This window comes from Triturus cristatus, chromosome 5_1 (genome assembly GCF_964204655.1).
Source record: "Triturus cristatus chromosome 5_1, aTriCri1.1, whole genome shotgun sequence".
NCBI classification, from domain to species: domain Eukaryota; kingdom Metazoa; phylum Chordata; class Amphibia; order Caudata; family Salamandridae; genus Triturus; species Triturus cristatus.
The window spans coordinates 225343031-225359349 of NC_140587.1; positions in this window are offsets into that span (position 1 = coordinate 225343031).

Sequence of the window (16319 nt, forward strand, 5' to 3'; positions counted from 1 at the left end):
TGATGGACGATGGAAGATGGACAGAGCTGGATGGAAAATTACTGGAAGAAGACCTGGTTGAGGAGGTGTGCCGGAGGGCGTGTTCTGTGATTTGGGGTTTTGTATTAGGGACAGCGCCCCGAGGGTTGAGCAGAGAAGAGGTAGGCGAGGAGCTAGAAGGAGCGTTTAGAACAATCTCTCTAAGTGAAGACTTCTTAGGAAGTTCACTTCTGACACCTTGTCACGATTTCTTGGGTCTTAAGGGAATGGTAAGCAGGGATGTCATCTAGCATAGAGTAGGGAAAGAAATGCTTTGGTATAATGATTCCTAATATCGACATTAGTTTGGTAGTTATCTACCTCATGCTTTTAGAAGCTGTACTTTTGTTTATATTCAGTCGAATGCGGATTCTTCGTAGAGTGGCATTTGTATTAGTACCCATTTACCTGTTGTGCCTTGTGCTAAGGTGCTTATATCTGCAGATGTTTTTCTTGATAATAAAATCCCGAGAGAAATAGAGATTGAGTTTTGAGTCCTTAATTATGTCAAATTGCGGAAGGTATTCTTTGATAATTGTGTTTGCTCCCTCCACGCTATTGGGCAAGTAAAAAGGTCCAGTCGACCAGAGTGGGTTCTTGAGATAAATGGAAACAAGAAAATTGGGCCCCAGCAGGAGCACATCCGGGAGAAGATGCTCAACATGTTTGGTGTGGACAGGACTGTCCAGCAGTGGAAGCACCGGTGGCAGAACTGTGTTAGCTGTGAGGGGGACCTAATGTATCAGCTTGGAATCATCGTAGGGATACAAGGTGGTGAGTACATGACCAACATCGTATCACCTCAGAGGATGAATGCACAGGACACCAATCATGTTGTGATCAAGATATACACACCCATCACTGAAATTGCCATTTGGCAAAAATGCTTGCCTGTCATGACATACTGTGCCAGCCAACATAATTTTCATTTGGTACACTTCACATGATCAACTATGATCAACTGGCTGTCAATCTCTGAGAGGTACACAATGTAGGTCACCAATATCTCAAAGCCCGTAACAGACCAGTATGTAGTTGAAAAACTGATTTTAGCCTCAAACTTCACGTCTATTGACGTGTGATAGTAGATTTTACATTCATGAACAGTGGTGCAGGTCTTAGTATGTTATGTCACTCAGACTGTGTCATGGATGTCCATTAGGCCACCAGTGTTAAATTGAAATGTGATGTGGGTAAGACAGGCTTAGCAGATTGCAAAATGTATGTAACGTGGCAACACACATGACCATTACAATGACTGAAATTGTATCATGAAAACATCAATAATGTATGTGATTGTTACAAAATGGGATGTCAATGACATTAATTGTACTTTCCACACTACAGGAAGGCCCTTGATCACACAAGGAGATGTGGATGCATTCATGGACCCACATGCCACAGGTGAGTGTATCGCACCTACCTTTGGATTATACGTGTTGACATATGCAAGCATTGCCACAGGCCCTGTATGTTGAAGTACACAGTGTGGATGTGCATCACATGAAAATCACCTCTGGTTTGATGATGCAGCATGAAGTCAAGGGTAATGCACATCAGCATCATGTGATGCTGGAGGACAGAATTGACATTTGTGACATGATGTTTCAATGCCTCATATGATTCACAACACCCTAACTATGTGCAAGCACCGAGTCCATGATGTGGGTGATGTCATAGCAATGTCATAGAGCCAATCACACAGCATCACAAACATCTATGTGCCCTGATATGATTCTGCAAAGGTTCCATATCTGCAGCAGCCAATTTCAAGTGGAGACCGTTGTTTATGATGATTAGTTTGTTCCACTGAACATGTCACATCTGTTGTTGATTGTCATTATGCAAAGTGATGTGGCATTCAGACATGAACTATTGAAAAAAAAACACATACAATATTAATGAAAACGAACTAGAATGTACTACAATCACCATATGATATGTGCCCCCATGGCATCAACTGTGTCACCACAAAACCGTGGGGCATAGGTACAAGCCCCTATGGCTACTACAATGTCACTTTTATTGACGTTGTGGTGGTAATGGGGGCTGCACCTTATTTACAAGGCAGCCTTAAGGCACATAATGTGGATTAATGATGCCTTGGAAATGAGGCCCACTTTCACACTGTCATTAGCGTGAAAGGGATGGGCTGTGGGTGTAGCGATGGGCGTTCCACGGCAACACCCATTGTATTTGACGTTGCTCCCTATGTACAAGGGAAGCGTACATAGGAGGCAGGGCCAAAATTTAGACCTGGTAAAACCTGGTCTCAAGTTGGCTAAACAAGGAAAAATGCATAATTTCTCCTAGATATTGTCTTTTGCTTGTATGCTGCTTTGTGCAGCACACATAGAAAAAGCAAAATGTCATGGATTGTTCATGTATAGGAAGGTCCCCCTTCATGTACATGAACAATCCTCCCCTTCACGCAGACACCCTTGCAATATGGTTCAGCCTTGCTTTTCAGAAGCGGCAGAGAGAGGCGTAAAGCCATGATGGCTAACGCCTCTCTCCATCACTTCCTTGTACATATCCCCAGTGTTTTTACATAAACTGTTTCTTTGTGTACTCACGACACATTTAATTTAATAGGTGATTTAGTTACAATGTTCAGACACATGTCATGTATTGGGCATGATCTGATAAAAAACTCACAATGATCCTGGCTCCTTCACATGCTGTCATGTGTACAGGTCATCTTGGGGACTTGTTGCATTTCCACTGCTACAACATGTTTAATAATTTCCCTTTGCATTGAATTGTTTTACTGATGCATATGGTAGATAGTGAGCAAATGAATGAAGAGCCCATCACTACTCCCGAGGCTTCGCCGGGAGCAACGGTGTTTCTTTTATTGTTTTAACTGACCTGTGCCTACCTGGCTATTTCGCCCAGCGCTCAGGAAACAGCGCCAGCAACTTCCTGCCTGCCCCTTCGCCTGCTTCCACGACAGCCAGACCGCCTCCGCTGATCGCCCCCTCCTTGCCTCGCGTGGGGAGTGGGACGGCCGGCCAGTACACCTTGGGCGGGTCTGGGCTGGGCGTGCACTACTCTGGCTCCTCCCCCCCTGGCTAACGGCTCAAAAGGCGGACAGCGGGCTACCTGCAGTGATTGCAGATCTCCCGAGGCTTCGCCGGGAGCAACGGTGTTTCTTTTATTGTTTTAACTGACCTGTGCCTACCTGGCTATTTCGCCCAGCGCTCAGGAAACAGCGCCAGCAACTTCCTGCCTGCCCCTTCGCCTGCTTCCACGACAGCCAGACCGCCTCCGCTGATCGCCCCCTCCTTGCCTCGCGTGGGGAGTGGGACGGCCGGCCAGTACACCTTGGGCGGGTCTGGGCTGGGCGTGCACTACTCTGGCTCCTCCCCCCCTGGCTAACGGCTCAAAAGGCGGACAGCGGGCTACCTGTAGTGATTGCAGATCTCCCGAGGCTTCGCCGGGAGCAACGGTGTTTCTTTTATTGTTTTAACTGACCTGTGCCTACCTGGCTATTTCGCCCAGCGCTCAGGAAACAGCGCCAGCAACTTCCTGCCTGCCCCTTCGCCTGCTTCCACGACAGCCAGACCGCCTCCGCTGATCGCCCCCTCCTTGCCTCGCGTGGGGAGTGGGACGGCCGGCCAGTACACCTTGGGCGGGTCTGGGCTGGGCGTGCACTACTCTGGCTCCTCCACCCCCTGCCACGCCCCACTCAAAACTCCCCCCACATGTGTCCCTATATAATCACTTCCCCTCACCGACGGCGCAGCGGGCGGGCGCAGCGGGCGCGACGAAGGCGCGCCGAAGTTGCGCCTAAGTTAAGCCCGTCTGCGCCCGTCCGCGGCCGACCGGGGCTAGGGGCACAATACCCTGCCCAAATCATTTCTTACACTCCTTCCCAGCTTCACAGGCTACGGGGTCCGTGGGTCCTATCTGCCTCCACACACTCACGGATATCCCAGTTAGATTTATCCCCTCCTTTTCACTGCTCCTGCTCATTCACTTCCCTTATCCCGGTCTCCCCTTCCACAGTAGCCGTCAATACTGCCCCAGTTAAGACCCTTAAGGCGTATTATTTGAATACCAGATCGGCGGTGGCTCATTCACACGAACTTTCAGTGTTGCTAGATCACCATGCACCAGATCTTCTCCTTTTAACCGAGACATGGTTCTGTGATGACTCCCTACCCACCTTGCTAGCTACATTGCCCGCCCCCTACTATGCACTTCGTGCCGACCGTTCATCCGGCAGAACGGGGGGTGGCGTTGCGGTCATTGCCCGCTCTGATCTTCCATTTCAACTACTTTCTCTCCCCGATATTGCCACCACTGAGTATCTTGCTATTCGAACCACGTCTACATCCCCCCCTCTCACCTGTATTCTCATTTATCGTCCTCCCCAGTCGCCTCTACGATTCCTCTCTGACTTCCAGGAGGTGTTAGCCACCCTCTCTGTCAATAACTCTTCAGTGTTATTACTGGGTGATTTTAATTTTTGGCCCTCCGACCCAGCAGAGTGTTCTTCTTCTAGAGAGTTTTCAGACACACTGTTATCCCTTAATTTTGTTTCTCACGTATCTTCCCCAACTCACGTCAAGGGGCATATCTTGGACCAGATTTGGTCCTTGAACTGCCCTGTCGACTCCCTTCTTATCTCTCCTTGCACTTGGTCTGATCATCACCTGATTTCTTTTGTTCTTCCTATCAGTTCTCCAGTTAGGGCCCCCCTTCCTAATAATGTCTGGGTCCGCTCGTGGAGTAGAGTTGACCCGGCTAACTTATCAGCTCTTTTAAGTGCGTCCCATCCCGTCTTACACGGGCTTTCCACTTCGGCTCAGGTTAATAGCATTGAACAATGGCTCTCCTCAGCCAGCGAGTCCATTGCCCCCTTGAAACGTCTGACGTCCAAGCGAGAGAAAGATGCCAACCTGTGGTTTACCGATGACTTGAAAACTATCAAGTCATCGGTACGCCGTGCTGAGAGGGCTTGGAGGAGAAACTATTGTTCCATCTTAAGAGCCGATTTTACCACCCTTTTAGCTCAATATAAGAATGCCATCTTGGCCGCTAAAACGGCCTATTTCTCCTCCAAGATCCTCACAGCCGAGAACCAATCTAGGGAAATTTTCTCGATTGTTCAGAACCTAGCCTTTTCAGATCGTACCACTCTTAAGCCCTCTCCTTCCCTTGCCCTTTGTCACTCTCTGAACAGCTTTTTCATTGATAAAATTGCTGCCATTATAGCTAATATCCCTGCACCTTCCCCGTCTTTTGTTGATCCTCAGTGTCCTCCTTCCCAAGGACAACTAAACTCTCTCCCTCTTCTGACTAAGGAATCCTTCACATCCTTAATCCCCCTTGTAAAATCTGGCTCTCCCCTTGACACCTGTCCCGCTCATATACTACGTCACATTTACATTTCTTGCCCTGATCCTCCCCTTCACTTACTGAACAGTTCACTTTCTCAGGGGGTTGTTCCCAACCCCTTGAAATCGGCTATCATTTTACCCATTTTAAAAAAACCTGGCGCAGACCCCTCGATCCCAGCCAACTTTCGCCCCATTTCTCTCCTACCATTCTTGGCTAAGGTGCTCGAGCGCCATGTCACCAGGTCTCTGAGCACCTTTGTGGAAGAAAATGGGGTATTGGCTGCCCGCCAGGCTGGTTTTCGCCCCGCACACTCTACGGAGTCCGTAGTTCTTTCGGTCCTTGACAACCTCAGGGAGGGGAGGGACACCAATCAATTCCAGGCATTGGTCCTCCTCGATCTCTCTGCCGCCTTCGACACGGTGGACCATACCATCTTACTCTCCCGTGTCGCGGCGGCGGGGATCGGGGGTACGGCCCTGATTTGGTTGTCCTCCTTCCTGAGGGACCGCACCCAGGCAGTTCGCCTGGGTGATCTTACTGCGGACTTTCGGAAAGTTCTGTGCGGGGTCCCCCAAGGCTCCTCCCTTTCACCTCTTCTGTTTAATCTTTACATTTCTCCCCTCATTTTTTCTTTACAACAAATGGAGGTCTCCGTATATAACTATGCGGATGACCTCCAACTTGTCTTCAATCTGTCCTCTTCTTCTGCTTCTATCTCTAATTTCCAGTCTACTATGATTTTCATCAGGGACTGGATGGATTTCAACCACCTGAAACTCAACCCTGATAAGACCGAGTTGGTGTTGACGGGTGGTTGTTCCAGTCCCTGGTCTTCACTCTTTTGGCCCCCTTCCCTTGGTCCCTCTCCGGTCCCCTCTACTTCGGTCAAAACCCTTGGTATTAAACTCAACTCTCACCTTACCCTCCACTCCCAGGTTAGTTCTGTGGTTTCTTCCTCTTTTCTGTCTCTTCGTACCATCCGCAGGGTCTCTCGATTTTTCACCTTTGAGGCCTTGAAGTTGATCGTTCTTGCGATGGTCATCTCCCGCCTGGATTATGGCAACGCCCTATATGCAGGTATACCTGCATATAGTCTCAGGCGGTTGCAGATGATCCAAAACCAGGCGGCTCGGCTGGTCTTTAACCTTCCTAAATCCTCACATGTCACCCCCCTGCTGAAACTTTTACATTGGCTTCCGGTTCGGGAACGCATCCAATTCAAGCTTGCATCTATCACTTACCAGGCTCGATTGGGTACGGCCCCTGCATTCATTTCCTCGGAGATTATCCCCTACTTGCCAACTAGGGAGCTCCGATCTTCTTCCCAATCCCTCCTGATAGTTCCCCGGTTTCGCCGGAAAAAGTGGGGGGGCTCAAAATTTGCGACTCTTGCCCCAATCCTTTGGAACTCATTACCCCTTGACCTCAGATCCCTAACCCTATACTCCCAGTTTCGAAAGAAACTTAAAGCCTACTTCTTTAGCAAAATCTTCATTTAATCCTCTGTTACCCGACCTCCCTCCCTTGTCTAGAGGAGATCTGCCAGTTTACAGCGCCATGAAACCGCTGGTGTAAGAGCGCTATATAAGAATTTTTAAACTCAAACTCAAACTCAAACTCATACTAACGTTGTACATTACTCCAGGCATTGTAGGTACATTCCAGAGTGTACACACTTGAGAAGATACATTTGGGTAATGATGTAGATGTGTATGAACAGAACCTGATACACGTTAACACAAAGCACTGATGGGCATGTTCGTAATTGTCCTGTCTTATAGCAGTTCCAGTTGACATTGACAGTTAGCTGTTCAGAGAGCATGTCAAATCACCACAGTGACACCATGATTATGTGTTACAGAGGGCTGAATGACATGATGAAACATCAACAATTTTAGCAGGAACACATTTACTATATATATGTAACACATATTGTTGTTACATGAATCTGTCACATCAAATACCCTTCTATTTGATGATGAATCCTGTGAATAATTTCCATGCTAATGCAAATAAGCAAGCATCTGTAGCCCTAGAAACTTTTGTAATCACAACATAGTCTTGAACAGACTATTGCAGACGCCGTGCCGAAGCATGCATGAGAAAATAAGCATAGGACAATCTCAAATCATGCATCAGACATCCTGTCACACTGCATTTAGTTGAGTGTTTGACATTGTTACACTGCTAAGCACACTCATCATCACACAGAACCAATCACACAGGGGCACCTTCAAAAACAGGGAGATTTAGATTTTCGGAAAGTGTGTAAATAATGTCTATTATATGCTCTTTAAGGTGGCATTCTCAACAGTACTGCAAATGCACGTGTTACTAGTTGGTCATCTGAATGTGTCACACATGAAATACACAGTAGATCACTGATGGATCAGGTGCAGGATGGTGATCCTTGTGTAACAATGACTACCATGTGCTCATATCAGACAACATAGCCCTTTTGGGCAATTGTGCTTTCATTTGCACTACCATAAATGTGTTCATACTGCCACTGTTTTAAAAATAGTGCTGACACATATGTGGCAGCAGAGTTTCTGTCCCATTGGGTCACAGCACAGAAATGTGGAGAGCTGGTTGATACTTGTACACAAAGCTTCATGCCACATATGCCCTCTTTACTTGGATGCATGTCAAAATGTAGGCATTGTTCCACAAATTGACAAGTACATGTGTTCATGATGTAATATGGTTGTGTACCTATGGTGACACCTCCAATGGCTCACTAATACGATGATTTTCCATTTCCTCAAATATACTACATGACAAACACTGTTGTGATTAGTCATCTGCCTTGATAGCAGACTTTGCAGCCTACTATATTTGTGTAGTTAGAATGCCAGGATCTGCTATGGGCCTGTTATACTTCATACTTAGCGTACTTTCCCTGTTGGCCTCGATAGTGTTTCTTTTGCACCACCAAATTGCAAACAGAAACCCAACAACTGTTGTCACTGCACTGTGTGCCTGCCTTGTCCTAGCACATGAATAACTATGTTGTCATGAACATCTTATTCTGATTACGGCTATGATGTGTTCTTTATTTCTCAGGTTATGTGTCTAGTTGCAAGTTGTTTTTGATGATGTTCACATAACCTATGTCTATTATTTATAGGTGTGGCAATTATGCATATGCAATCATGGACTTGGACTCGGGAAACATGACATGTACGGGACAATGATGACATTAAGGGCTGCCTCATGGAGATAAATGGAGCCTGGGTCTCCCCTATTGATGGACAATGCTTGTTCCTTTTCCCACACTGTCCAGCCCATTGTTTCCCCTCTCCTATTTCCCATCCTGTTAATAGATTTAGTAGTTAGTTAGTGTTAAGTGCAGATTTAGTATAGGGATAAAATAGTGTTAGGTGTGTTTAGCTTTTTGATTTTTGGATAATCTCTTTTTGGTGCTCTTGGTTAAGTTTCCTTTTCCTTTGGGTGGGGGGTTGATGTATTTTTGGACTTGTTAATATATTTTTTTAATACAAAAATATATATAATTGTGTAATATGTATGTTTAGTTAGTTGATGTATAGATTAAGGTGCCCTTGTGCCATCCCAGATGTGCCGTATAGGGGGGTGGCGGTCTGATGTTTAACATATGTTGTTATGTGTATAGTTTTAGGTAAGCTAGTTAGTTTAGTGTAGTGTTATATTAGTACAAGTTAGGTTAGTGCTGTTTAGGATCAGTAAGTTTAACTAGTTATGTATTTTAAGAGTGTTTTGTACAAAATTAATTTCCAATGTTTGATGCTTTGTGTTCCTATTCATTTTTGCTGTGTGGACATATCCTGTTGGATTGGTAGTGGACTATGACAAATGCATCCCCCCAATCAATTAAAATGTCTGCAAATGTGATTACAGCATCTTCAAGGGACAGGCAACCAACAGAACTCATTTTAAATGTGTTTTAAACAAACTGATTGATGTTTAGGGTAACAAAGTTCATTTGGGGAAATAGATTTTTATTGCTCTGAGGAAAAAGTATCCATATGTGTTTTTTTATGTGACAGATTTACACAGGATGCACTGTGGGCATTGTGCTCTGTACAGCATTGGTTGACTACTGTGGGTATGGTGTCGGGATACTTTGGGACATCTTTGAATACACTGGTCACCACAATGGCTTACGTTTCCACGTGGGTGTGCAGGGGATGTATGCTTAGCATTCTTCACAAGTCATCCTGACGCCTCTTTACATGTTTATACACAGACATATACTGTGTGGACAACACTGTGAACAAATTGGCAAGTGTTTGACGAGGGATGTAGTGATGTACGGTACAGCGAACCTGTGCACGTATTTGAGCCATTATCAATTTTTGAGCTATGCTTTCCTACACCATTCCTCTTCTTTATGCTTGATGGAATATTTTTGAATATGTGACATGTTGAGTGAACTGTCTTTACATGTGTAATGCCACGACATACATCTTTTCAAACAATTTCCTACACATTGAATATGTGTAGTTCTTCTGGGTATGTATTTGTCACATATTGTTGGTAGACATTTTATGTGGCTTTACACTGATGTGAGTATTGTTGCAAGTCACGATCAACATCATGGGCATGAAGTATTTTATTTTTACTGAGACAGTGTTGTCTTACAGATCACAGCATTATTTAAGTCACACCTATCAGGCCCTCACAATGCCTATCATGGACACATAGTTATCATATTCACTTTGACAAATGTTCCTTGATTAGTAGTAATGGCTACCCTGAACATGCATTGCTGGCACATTTAAAAAGAATTGGTCACAGTCAACACACGTCTTAGTCGCTCAATTAATTTTATTTACATGTGCAGTATCTGACAGGCCCAGTTCTTTGTGCAACAACACACCATTGTGTGAAAGCCCAGGCGGGGCAGACAGAGTCCAGGGGGGGAACATGTGCGGAGACATGTTGAGGAAGAGGCAGAGTTCAGTCAGAAGGCTGATTGCAGTGTCATTGGCAACAACATAAAAATTGGCACTCCATATCAAAGTCCAAGGTGAGTGTAGTAGAGTCATTTATGGGACAGTGGAAGCCAAAGTTATGGGGCATGATGGTAGGCACAGTTCCAAGCATAAACAGTCCATTTGACAGAGAAGAATACTACCATTGACTTCTTCGCAAGATTGTTGATTCATCCACATCTTCCTCCTCTGATTTGTCATGTGCATCCCGTGTGCATGATGGTGGGTCGGCTGGAGCACTGTGGGGCTGGGACACTTCAGGGGGGTGAGATGTGGATGTAGAAGGTGCAGCAGCATTCATCTCTGCCAAAGGTTGAGACAGCACTGCAGTGATGATTAGCCGCAGAGCTTGCAAGACTCCAACAACTTCTCTGTGGTATGCAGCGATGGCTGCCAAGTGTGAGGCCTGCATCCGCTCCATGTTCTCCATGATCATTCACATGTGACGCAACACATTGGTGATATCGCTGGAGCCACTTTGACTGTATAGTTGTTCTTGTCTCTGAGTCAGTACTCCAACGATGTCAGCCATAGAATGCTGGAGAGCATGTAGTGCACTTTGGGTGCCTGTGATGGACTCCAGGTGGTCCCTAATGGGACTGAAACACCCACATACTCCATCTAGTTTGTTCGCCAGGCTGTCAAACCCCACCCCACCTGACCAGCCATCTCCTGCTGGACCTCTACCGCACAGTGTTGAAATCTTACAAGTGGGTCCTCAAGGTCCGAGGAGACAGCTGTGGTGGTAGGTGCTTGCTGCTGTGTGTTTTGTGCAGGGGTGGAGCTTCCATGACGCTGCTGGATGTCCCTGCTTCTGGATACGGGCTGCCAATGGAGTTGAGCAGCTCTTGGAGGATGTCTTGGTCGATGGTTGAGATGTCTTCATCTTCATCACTGAAGAGTGGAAACGCTGCTGTACAGGAGGTTATGTTTCGCCCTTTGTAATGTAAAGGTGAGATGCAGTTGTATGTATGTCTCAAGTATGATCATGCATTTGATCAGTTTACAAGCAGACTGCATGACAATGTCCATTCAAAATGTTTTAGAGGAGATACCGATTACATGCAGGATAGTGAATCATTGTACCACATTACTGATGTGACATTAGAGTTGTCAATTATTTTCTCACAGTTTACAAGTATGCCAAATGTGAGTGGCCAATTTCAACACCAATGCTGCACCAGTTGTATCCTATGTTCAGTAGTGACATTGGTGCAGGCTGTACCACTTTGTTGTCAATGCAGAGTGGTTCAGATTTATGTGTCTGCACACTTCATTGTGGCTGAGTCACCCCTACTCATACACTACAAACTTTTTTCAGATTGTCTAGTTTTGAAGGTGTGTATTGCATGCTACCATGCCTTGATGTTGGCAATGCCACATGATTGTTATTGTGGCATGACTAGGGCTATCATGGTGCTGAGATCAGGGTTGATGTGATGTGCCACATGATATGGGCAGGTACATATGCTTGATTTGCCATGATCCAAACTGTGTAGATCCATATGAATGTTGCCAAATCCCATTGACAAATGACATTCTGATTGATGCACGTTGATATGCAGGTATGGTACTGCTTCTGTTTTACTGCCCCTTATTCCTTTCACACAGTGACCTTTGCACTTAGGTTTAGGCACCATGGTGAGATGTTGCAAGCTGAAGGACATATGGCTCTTGATCAAGGTTGGGGCACTTGTGCATTGTTGGATTGCAGACATCTTTCTTACAGAGTGAGGCCTTCTCCTTACAGGATTGACTCCGCACTCATCCACTTTAGTGACAGAGGCCTGCACTATGTTTACAAGAGTATGGTGCAGGCATGCATTTCATCATGCACTGGCACTTGACTTGTCAGTGTGGCACTGTTAGATACGGGGATTCCGGGTAGGCTAGGGCATGCGCCAAAGCCAGGCAGAAACCCCCATTCTAGTCAGGGCAAGGGAGTTACACACTGAAGATAACCCCTGCTCACCCCCGTGGTAGCTTGGCACGAGCAGTCAGGCTTATCCCAGAGGCAATGTGTAAAGCGTTTGCACAACACACACACACACACAGCTGCAACACCCAAGGCACACTACAAAAAAGACTCCACACAAGGTTATATAAAAAATAGCCTTTGTATTATCCAAAACACATTAGAATGCAATCACATATATATACACTGTGCCCACTGGCACCAGATCACAATTTACAGGGGATTATATACAAGACAGTGCCAATCGGGCTACTGTCGAAACCATCACAAAGCACAATTAGCAACACAACCAGTAATCAATGTAGAACAGCCAGGGGCTACGGGTGAAACACTGTATGTGGCATTATCCCATTAGACATGAGTCACATTTAGAATTAGGCATCATAGCATGACATTAGGCATAAAACATAACCAGTAGTGCATGGAGGCTAACTACATATAGAGTGCACACAGCAGATTATCACCATTGTGGTACGTGTAGTGCCGACCCTGGCGAAGCTACCCAACATAGATGTGGGTCTCAGGCCTTAGGCATAACCATCATCACTGGGCCATAAGAAATACTGAGAGCGTGCCAATATCAGAAAAACATCTGGGCTGAATTGTGGTAGGCATCCTGTCTAGTTGCACCCCCGAGAACACTGTAATCACCATATGGCAGAGGCAAAACCTGGCATTCCAAATAAACATGCCCCCCTCGTTGCAGCTGCCCGCGTTCTTCGCGGTGCAGGTGTGAAGATACCGCAGAAAAAGTACTGGCACAAACCGTGGCTTCTAAGCCCCCCCTCCGGGACATCCATCACAATTGCATCAATTTTGCAGCTGCCGCTAACTGCGGTGCAGCTGTGAAGAGAACTAGGCACTGGCACTAAACGTACGTTGGGGCATTAATAATACCCCGTGTGAGCCCCCACTCTGGGACTGAAAACAGATTTGCCAAAACCGTTGCAGCGGCCCACAACTGCGACGCCACTGTGTAGCCAAAGGACACTGGCACCACTGGTCATGCTGGGCCCCACTCTGGGATTTGAGCATGCCCCCAAGCATTGCAGCTGCCCACTCTTGTGCGGCGCAGCTGTACAAATAAGCCCTGCCACCAACCGTGCCCAATTTGAGCCCCCCACTCACCAGGGCTCTTTGTAGGCAGGACCAGGAAGCTAGTGGGTGGCTCCTCTCTCGACCAGTCACCTGGGAAGACTCCGGTCGGGCTCTCTCTGGGACTCTGTGGAGGGCACAACAACACGCGGGGCTCTCTCCGCTCACAAGAGCCCTGCCTCGAATCCGGCCGCACTCTGCAGCCCCTACGATGGCGGGGTGGGCTCCAGCCTGCCTTCAGCTTCTTTTTTGGGCATCAGGGCTCCCAACAGCTCACGGGAGCCCCGCTGGGGCCGGCAACACTTCCGCCTCACTTCCGGACATACGTGGCAGGCCCCGCCCACAGTCAGGCAGACGCTCTTGACTTCCGGATTTCGATCGGGCCGCAGCGGTGATTCAATGCCCTAGTGAGGGGTGGCACCTGCCTCAAAAATGAACACAAAACGCGGACTGGGCACCCGCTGGGAAACACCAAATGTGGGGTGGGCTCCCGCCGAAAAGGAGCACAAACGTGGGGTGGCCACCCGCTGGTAAAGTGCACACAAATGTGGGTTGGGCTCCCACTCTGGTTTTAGGAGTGCAGGGGGGAATCCCCCATGTCAGGATTCCCTTGGGAAATTAAAATATGTGCTCCAGAACTCCAGGAATAAAAAGATAACGCCACTCGTCTCCTGGAGCACAGTCCAAGGGCTCAGGCTGGGCAAGGATCAGCAGGCAGTAGGGCAGCACAGCCAAAACCGGGTAGCAGTTCCTAGGAACAGTCTTAACTCAGCAAGGTGACAATCCTCCTGACACATCAGTCTTTACTCCAGCAGAAGTCTCTTCCTGGTCCAGTAGAAGGCAGAGGGGCAGAGCTGGGCACAGGCAGGTCAGCACGTAAGGACCCCCAGGGGCCAGCAGCTGGGTCCCACGGCAGTTCCTCCTGGCAGTGTCCCCCCCAGTCCAAGTAAGCACAAGCACAACAACCTCATGACACAGACGAGACGTTACGATAGTTTTAATGGAACACATTCCTGATATGCAGAGTCTTTACACTGTACTTTGTTATAGCATATCCCTTCTGCTCATAGTTGAACATCACATTGGCCCTCCAGTATGCTACATTTGGGCATTGTGGGATATGCACCTTTTAGACTCAAGGGTGCATATTCACTATGTTGTGGCAATGCATGTGTTGATGTTATTGAGACTCAGTACATGCTTTGTCACTTTGAGAACACAGGTCTGCATCTCATGAACAAGCACAGTGGCATATTGACTGGAGAGGTGGTGGCAGAGTGTCACATTGGCCTCCTTGCCTCAATACCACAATCATACAAATTGGCTACACAGGGCTGCATCTCATTGACAACAATATAATGCAGCCCCGTTCACCAGGCTGCTCTGTGAGGTAAGTTAGAAGGCCACCACTGATGACAGCACACATGTACCATTGTGCAGGGGTGCCTGTGTTGTGTGGAAGAATGTGTATGTGCAGTAACGTCCACCTCTATGCACATGTACAATCTTCAACTCAACTCAGACACCCCATGGCGATTGTTTGACAGTTTCTGATTGGTCTTGCGACTAGCATCATGACAGTTCTTATTGTAGCTCGTCTCTGTCCTCTTGACTTCTGCTACAGCATTCACCTTGGCTACAATGGACTGCCATATTGCATATTTGGTCCCCAATGACACTGTGGAGCTAATAAACAGCTGGTGTTGTTTTTCTGTCACCTTCGCAATCAGGATCTCATTTTCCTGCTGGCTGAACTTGGTTTTCCACTTCCTCTTCCCCTGGGTCTCTGGCTGGTCCTCCTGGCTGTTTGAGAGGTTAGGGGGGTTGTTGTCTCCTGCATTACTGGGTACACCTTCCTCCATGTTTGCTCTGGGTTTTTTTTGGGAGTGTTTTGTGAACTTCGTGGGCGTTTTGTGATAATTTTCCCGCAAAACATGAAAAAAGTGGTGTAGCGCTGCTTAGCATGCAGTTTCTGGCCGCTGACTGGCCGGCCGCCACTTTTTTCACATTTGCGGTAAAAATGTTATCGCTGTCACGCAGGTCTTAATGTTCACAATTCCCGCAGCGATGAGAAACTATCACCAAGTAGCGACGTATTGTAAATATGTCGCTACCATTGCTATAGTTTTCAGTGGTACAAGGCGGTAAAAAATTGTCGCTAACTACATTAGCGTTAGTTATAGGCAATTCTTGTACATATGCCCAAAAGTATCTCATATGGCAAATGCAATCCGATAATCTTTGTCAGAGAGAATCATGGCTACACTGGTTTGCGGTCATACAAGTTACTTTTGATTCAGCGTCCTGCATGCAAACACTCAGAGGAATGATGCCACAGAATCAGTGGAGCATTAAATACACTCTCAATTAGTGGATAATTAAGAACCTGTGTGACAAACACAATCCATGAGAATGCGAACTTGCCTAAGAAATATCAGGATACGTGCGCCATCTTGCATTTGTTGCAGTACATGAATTGAAAAAAAAACAAGTCACTAACTTGACTAAAATAAAAGCAATGTTCAAAGCACCATCTTAAGAGTGAAAAAATAATAATTTGATGAAAAAAGCCATACAAACGTTACCTTTTCCATAAAAAAAGATTTACAACATGCATCATCTCAAATATGACGAAGCTCAGCATTTATCACAGATATATAAAGGCTAACTTCACTAATCAAACAGAAGTAAAAATAAATATTGATTAGGGTATATAGTAATAGTATTTGCTCAAGAAGAGGAAATGCATTCATTAACACGTTGTTTGTACTCATATGCTACCCTTTTGCCCCATAAACAAATTTACAAACCACATCATCTTAGGTATGACTCAGGCTAACCTTCAACCTAAATATATAAAGGCTAACAACTTAATCTAAACAAATTGATTTGATTGCCATAATTTG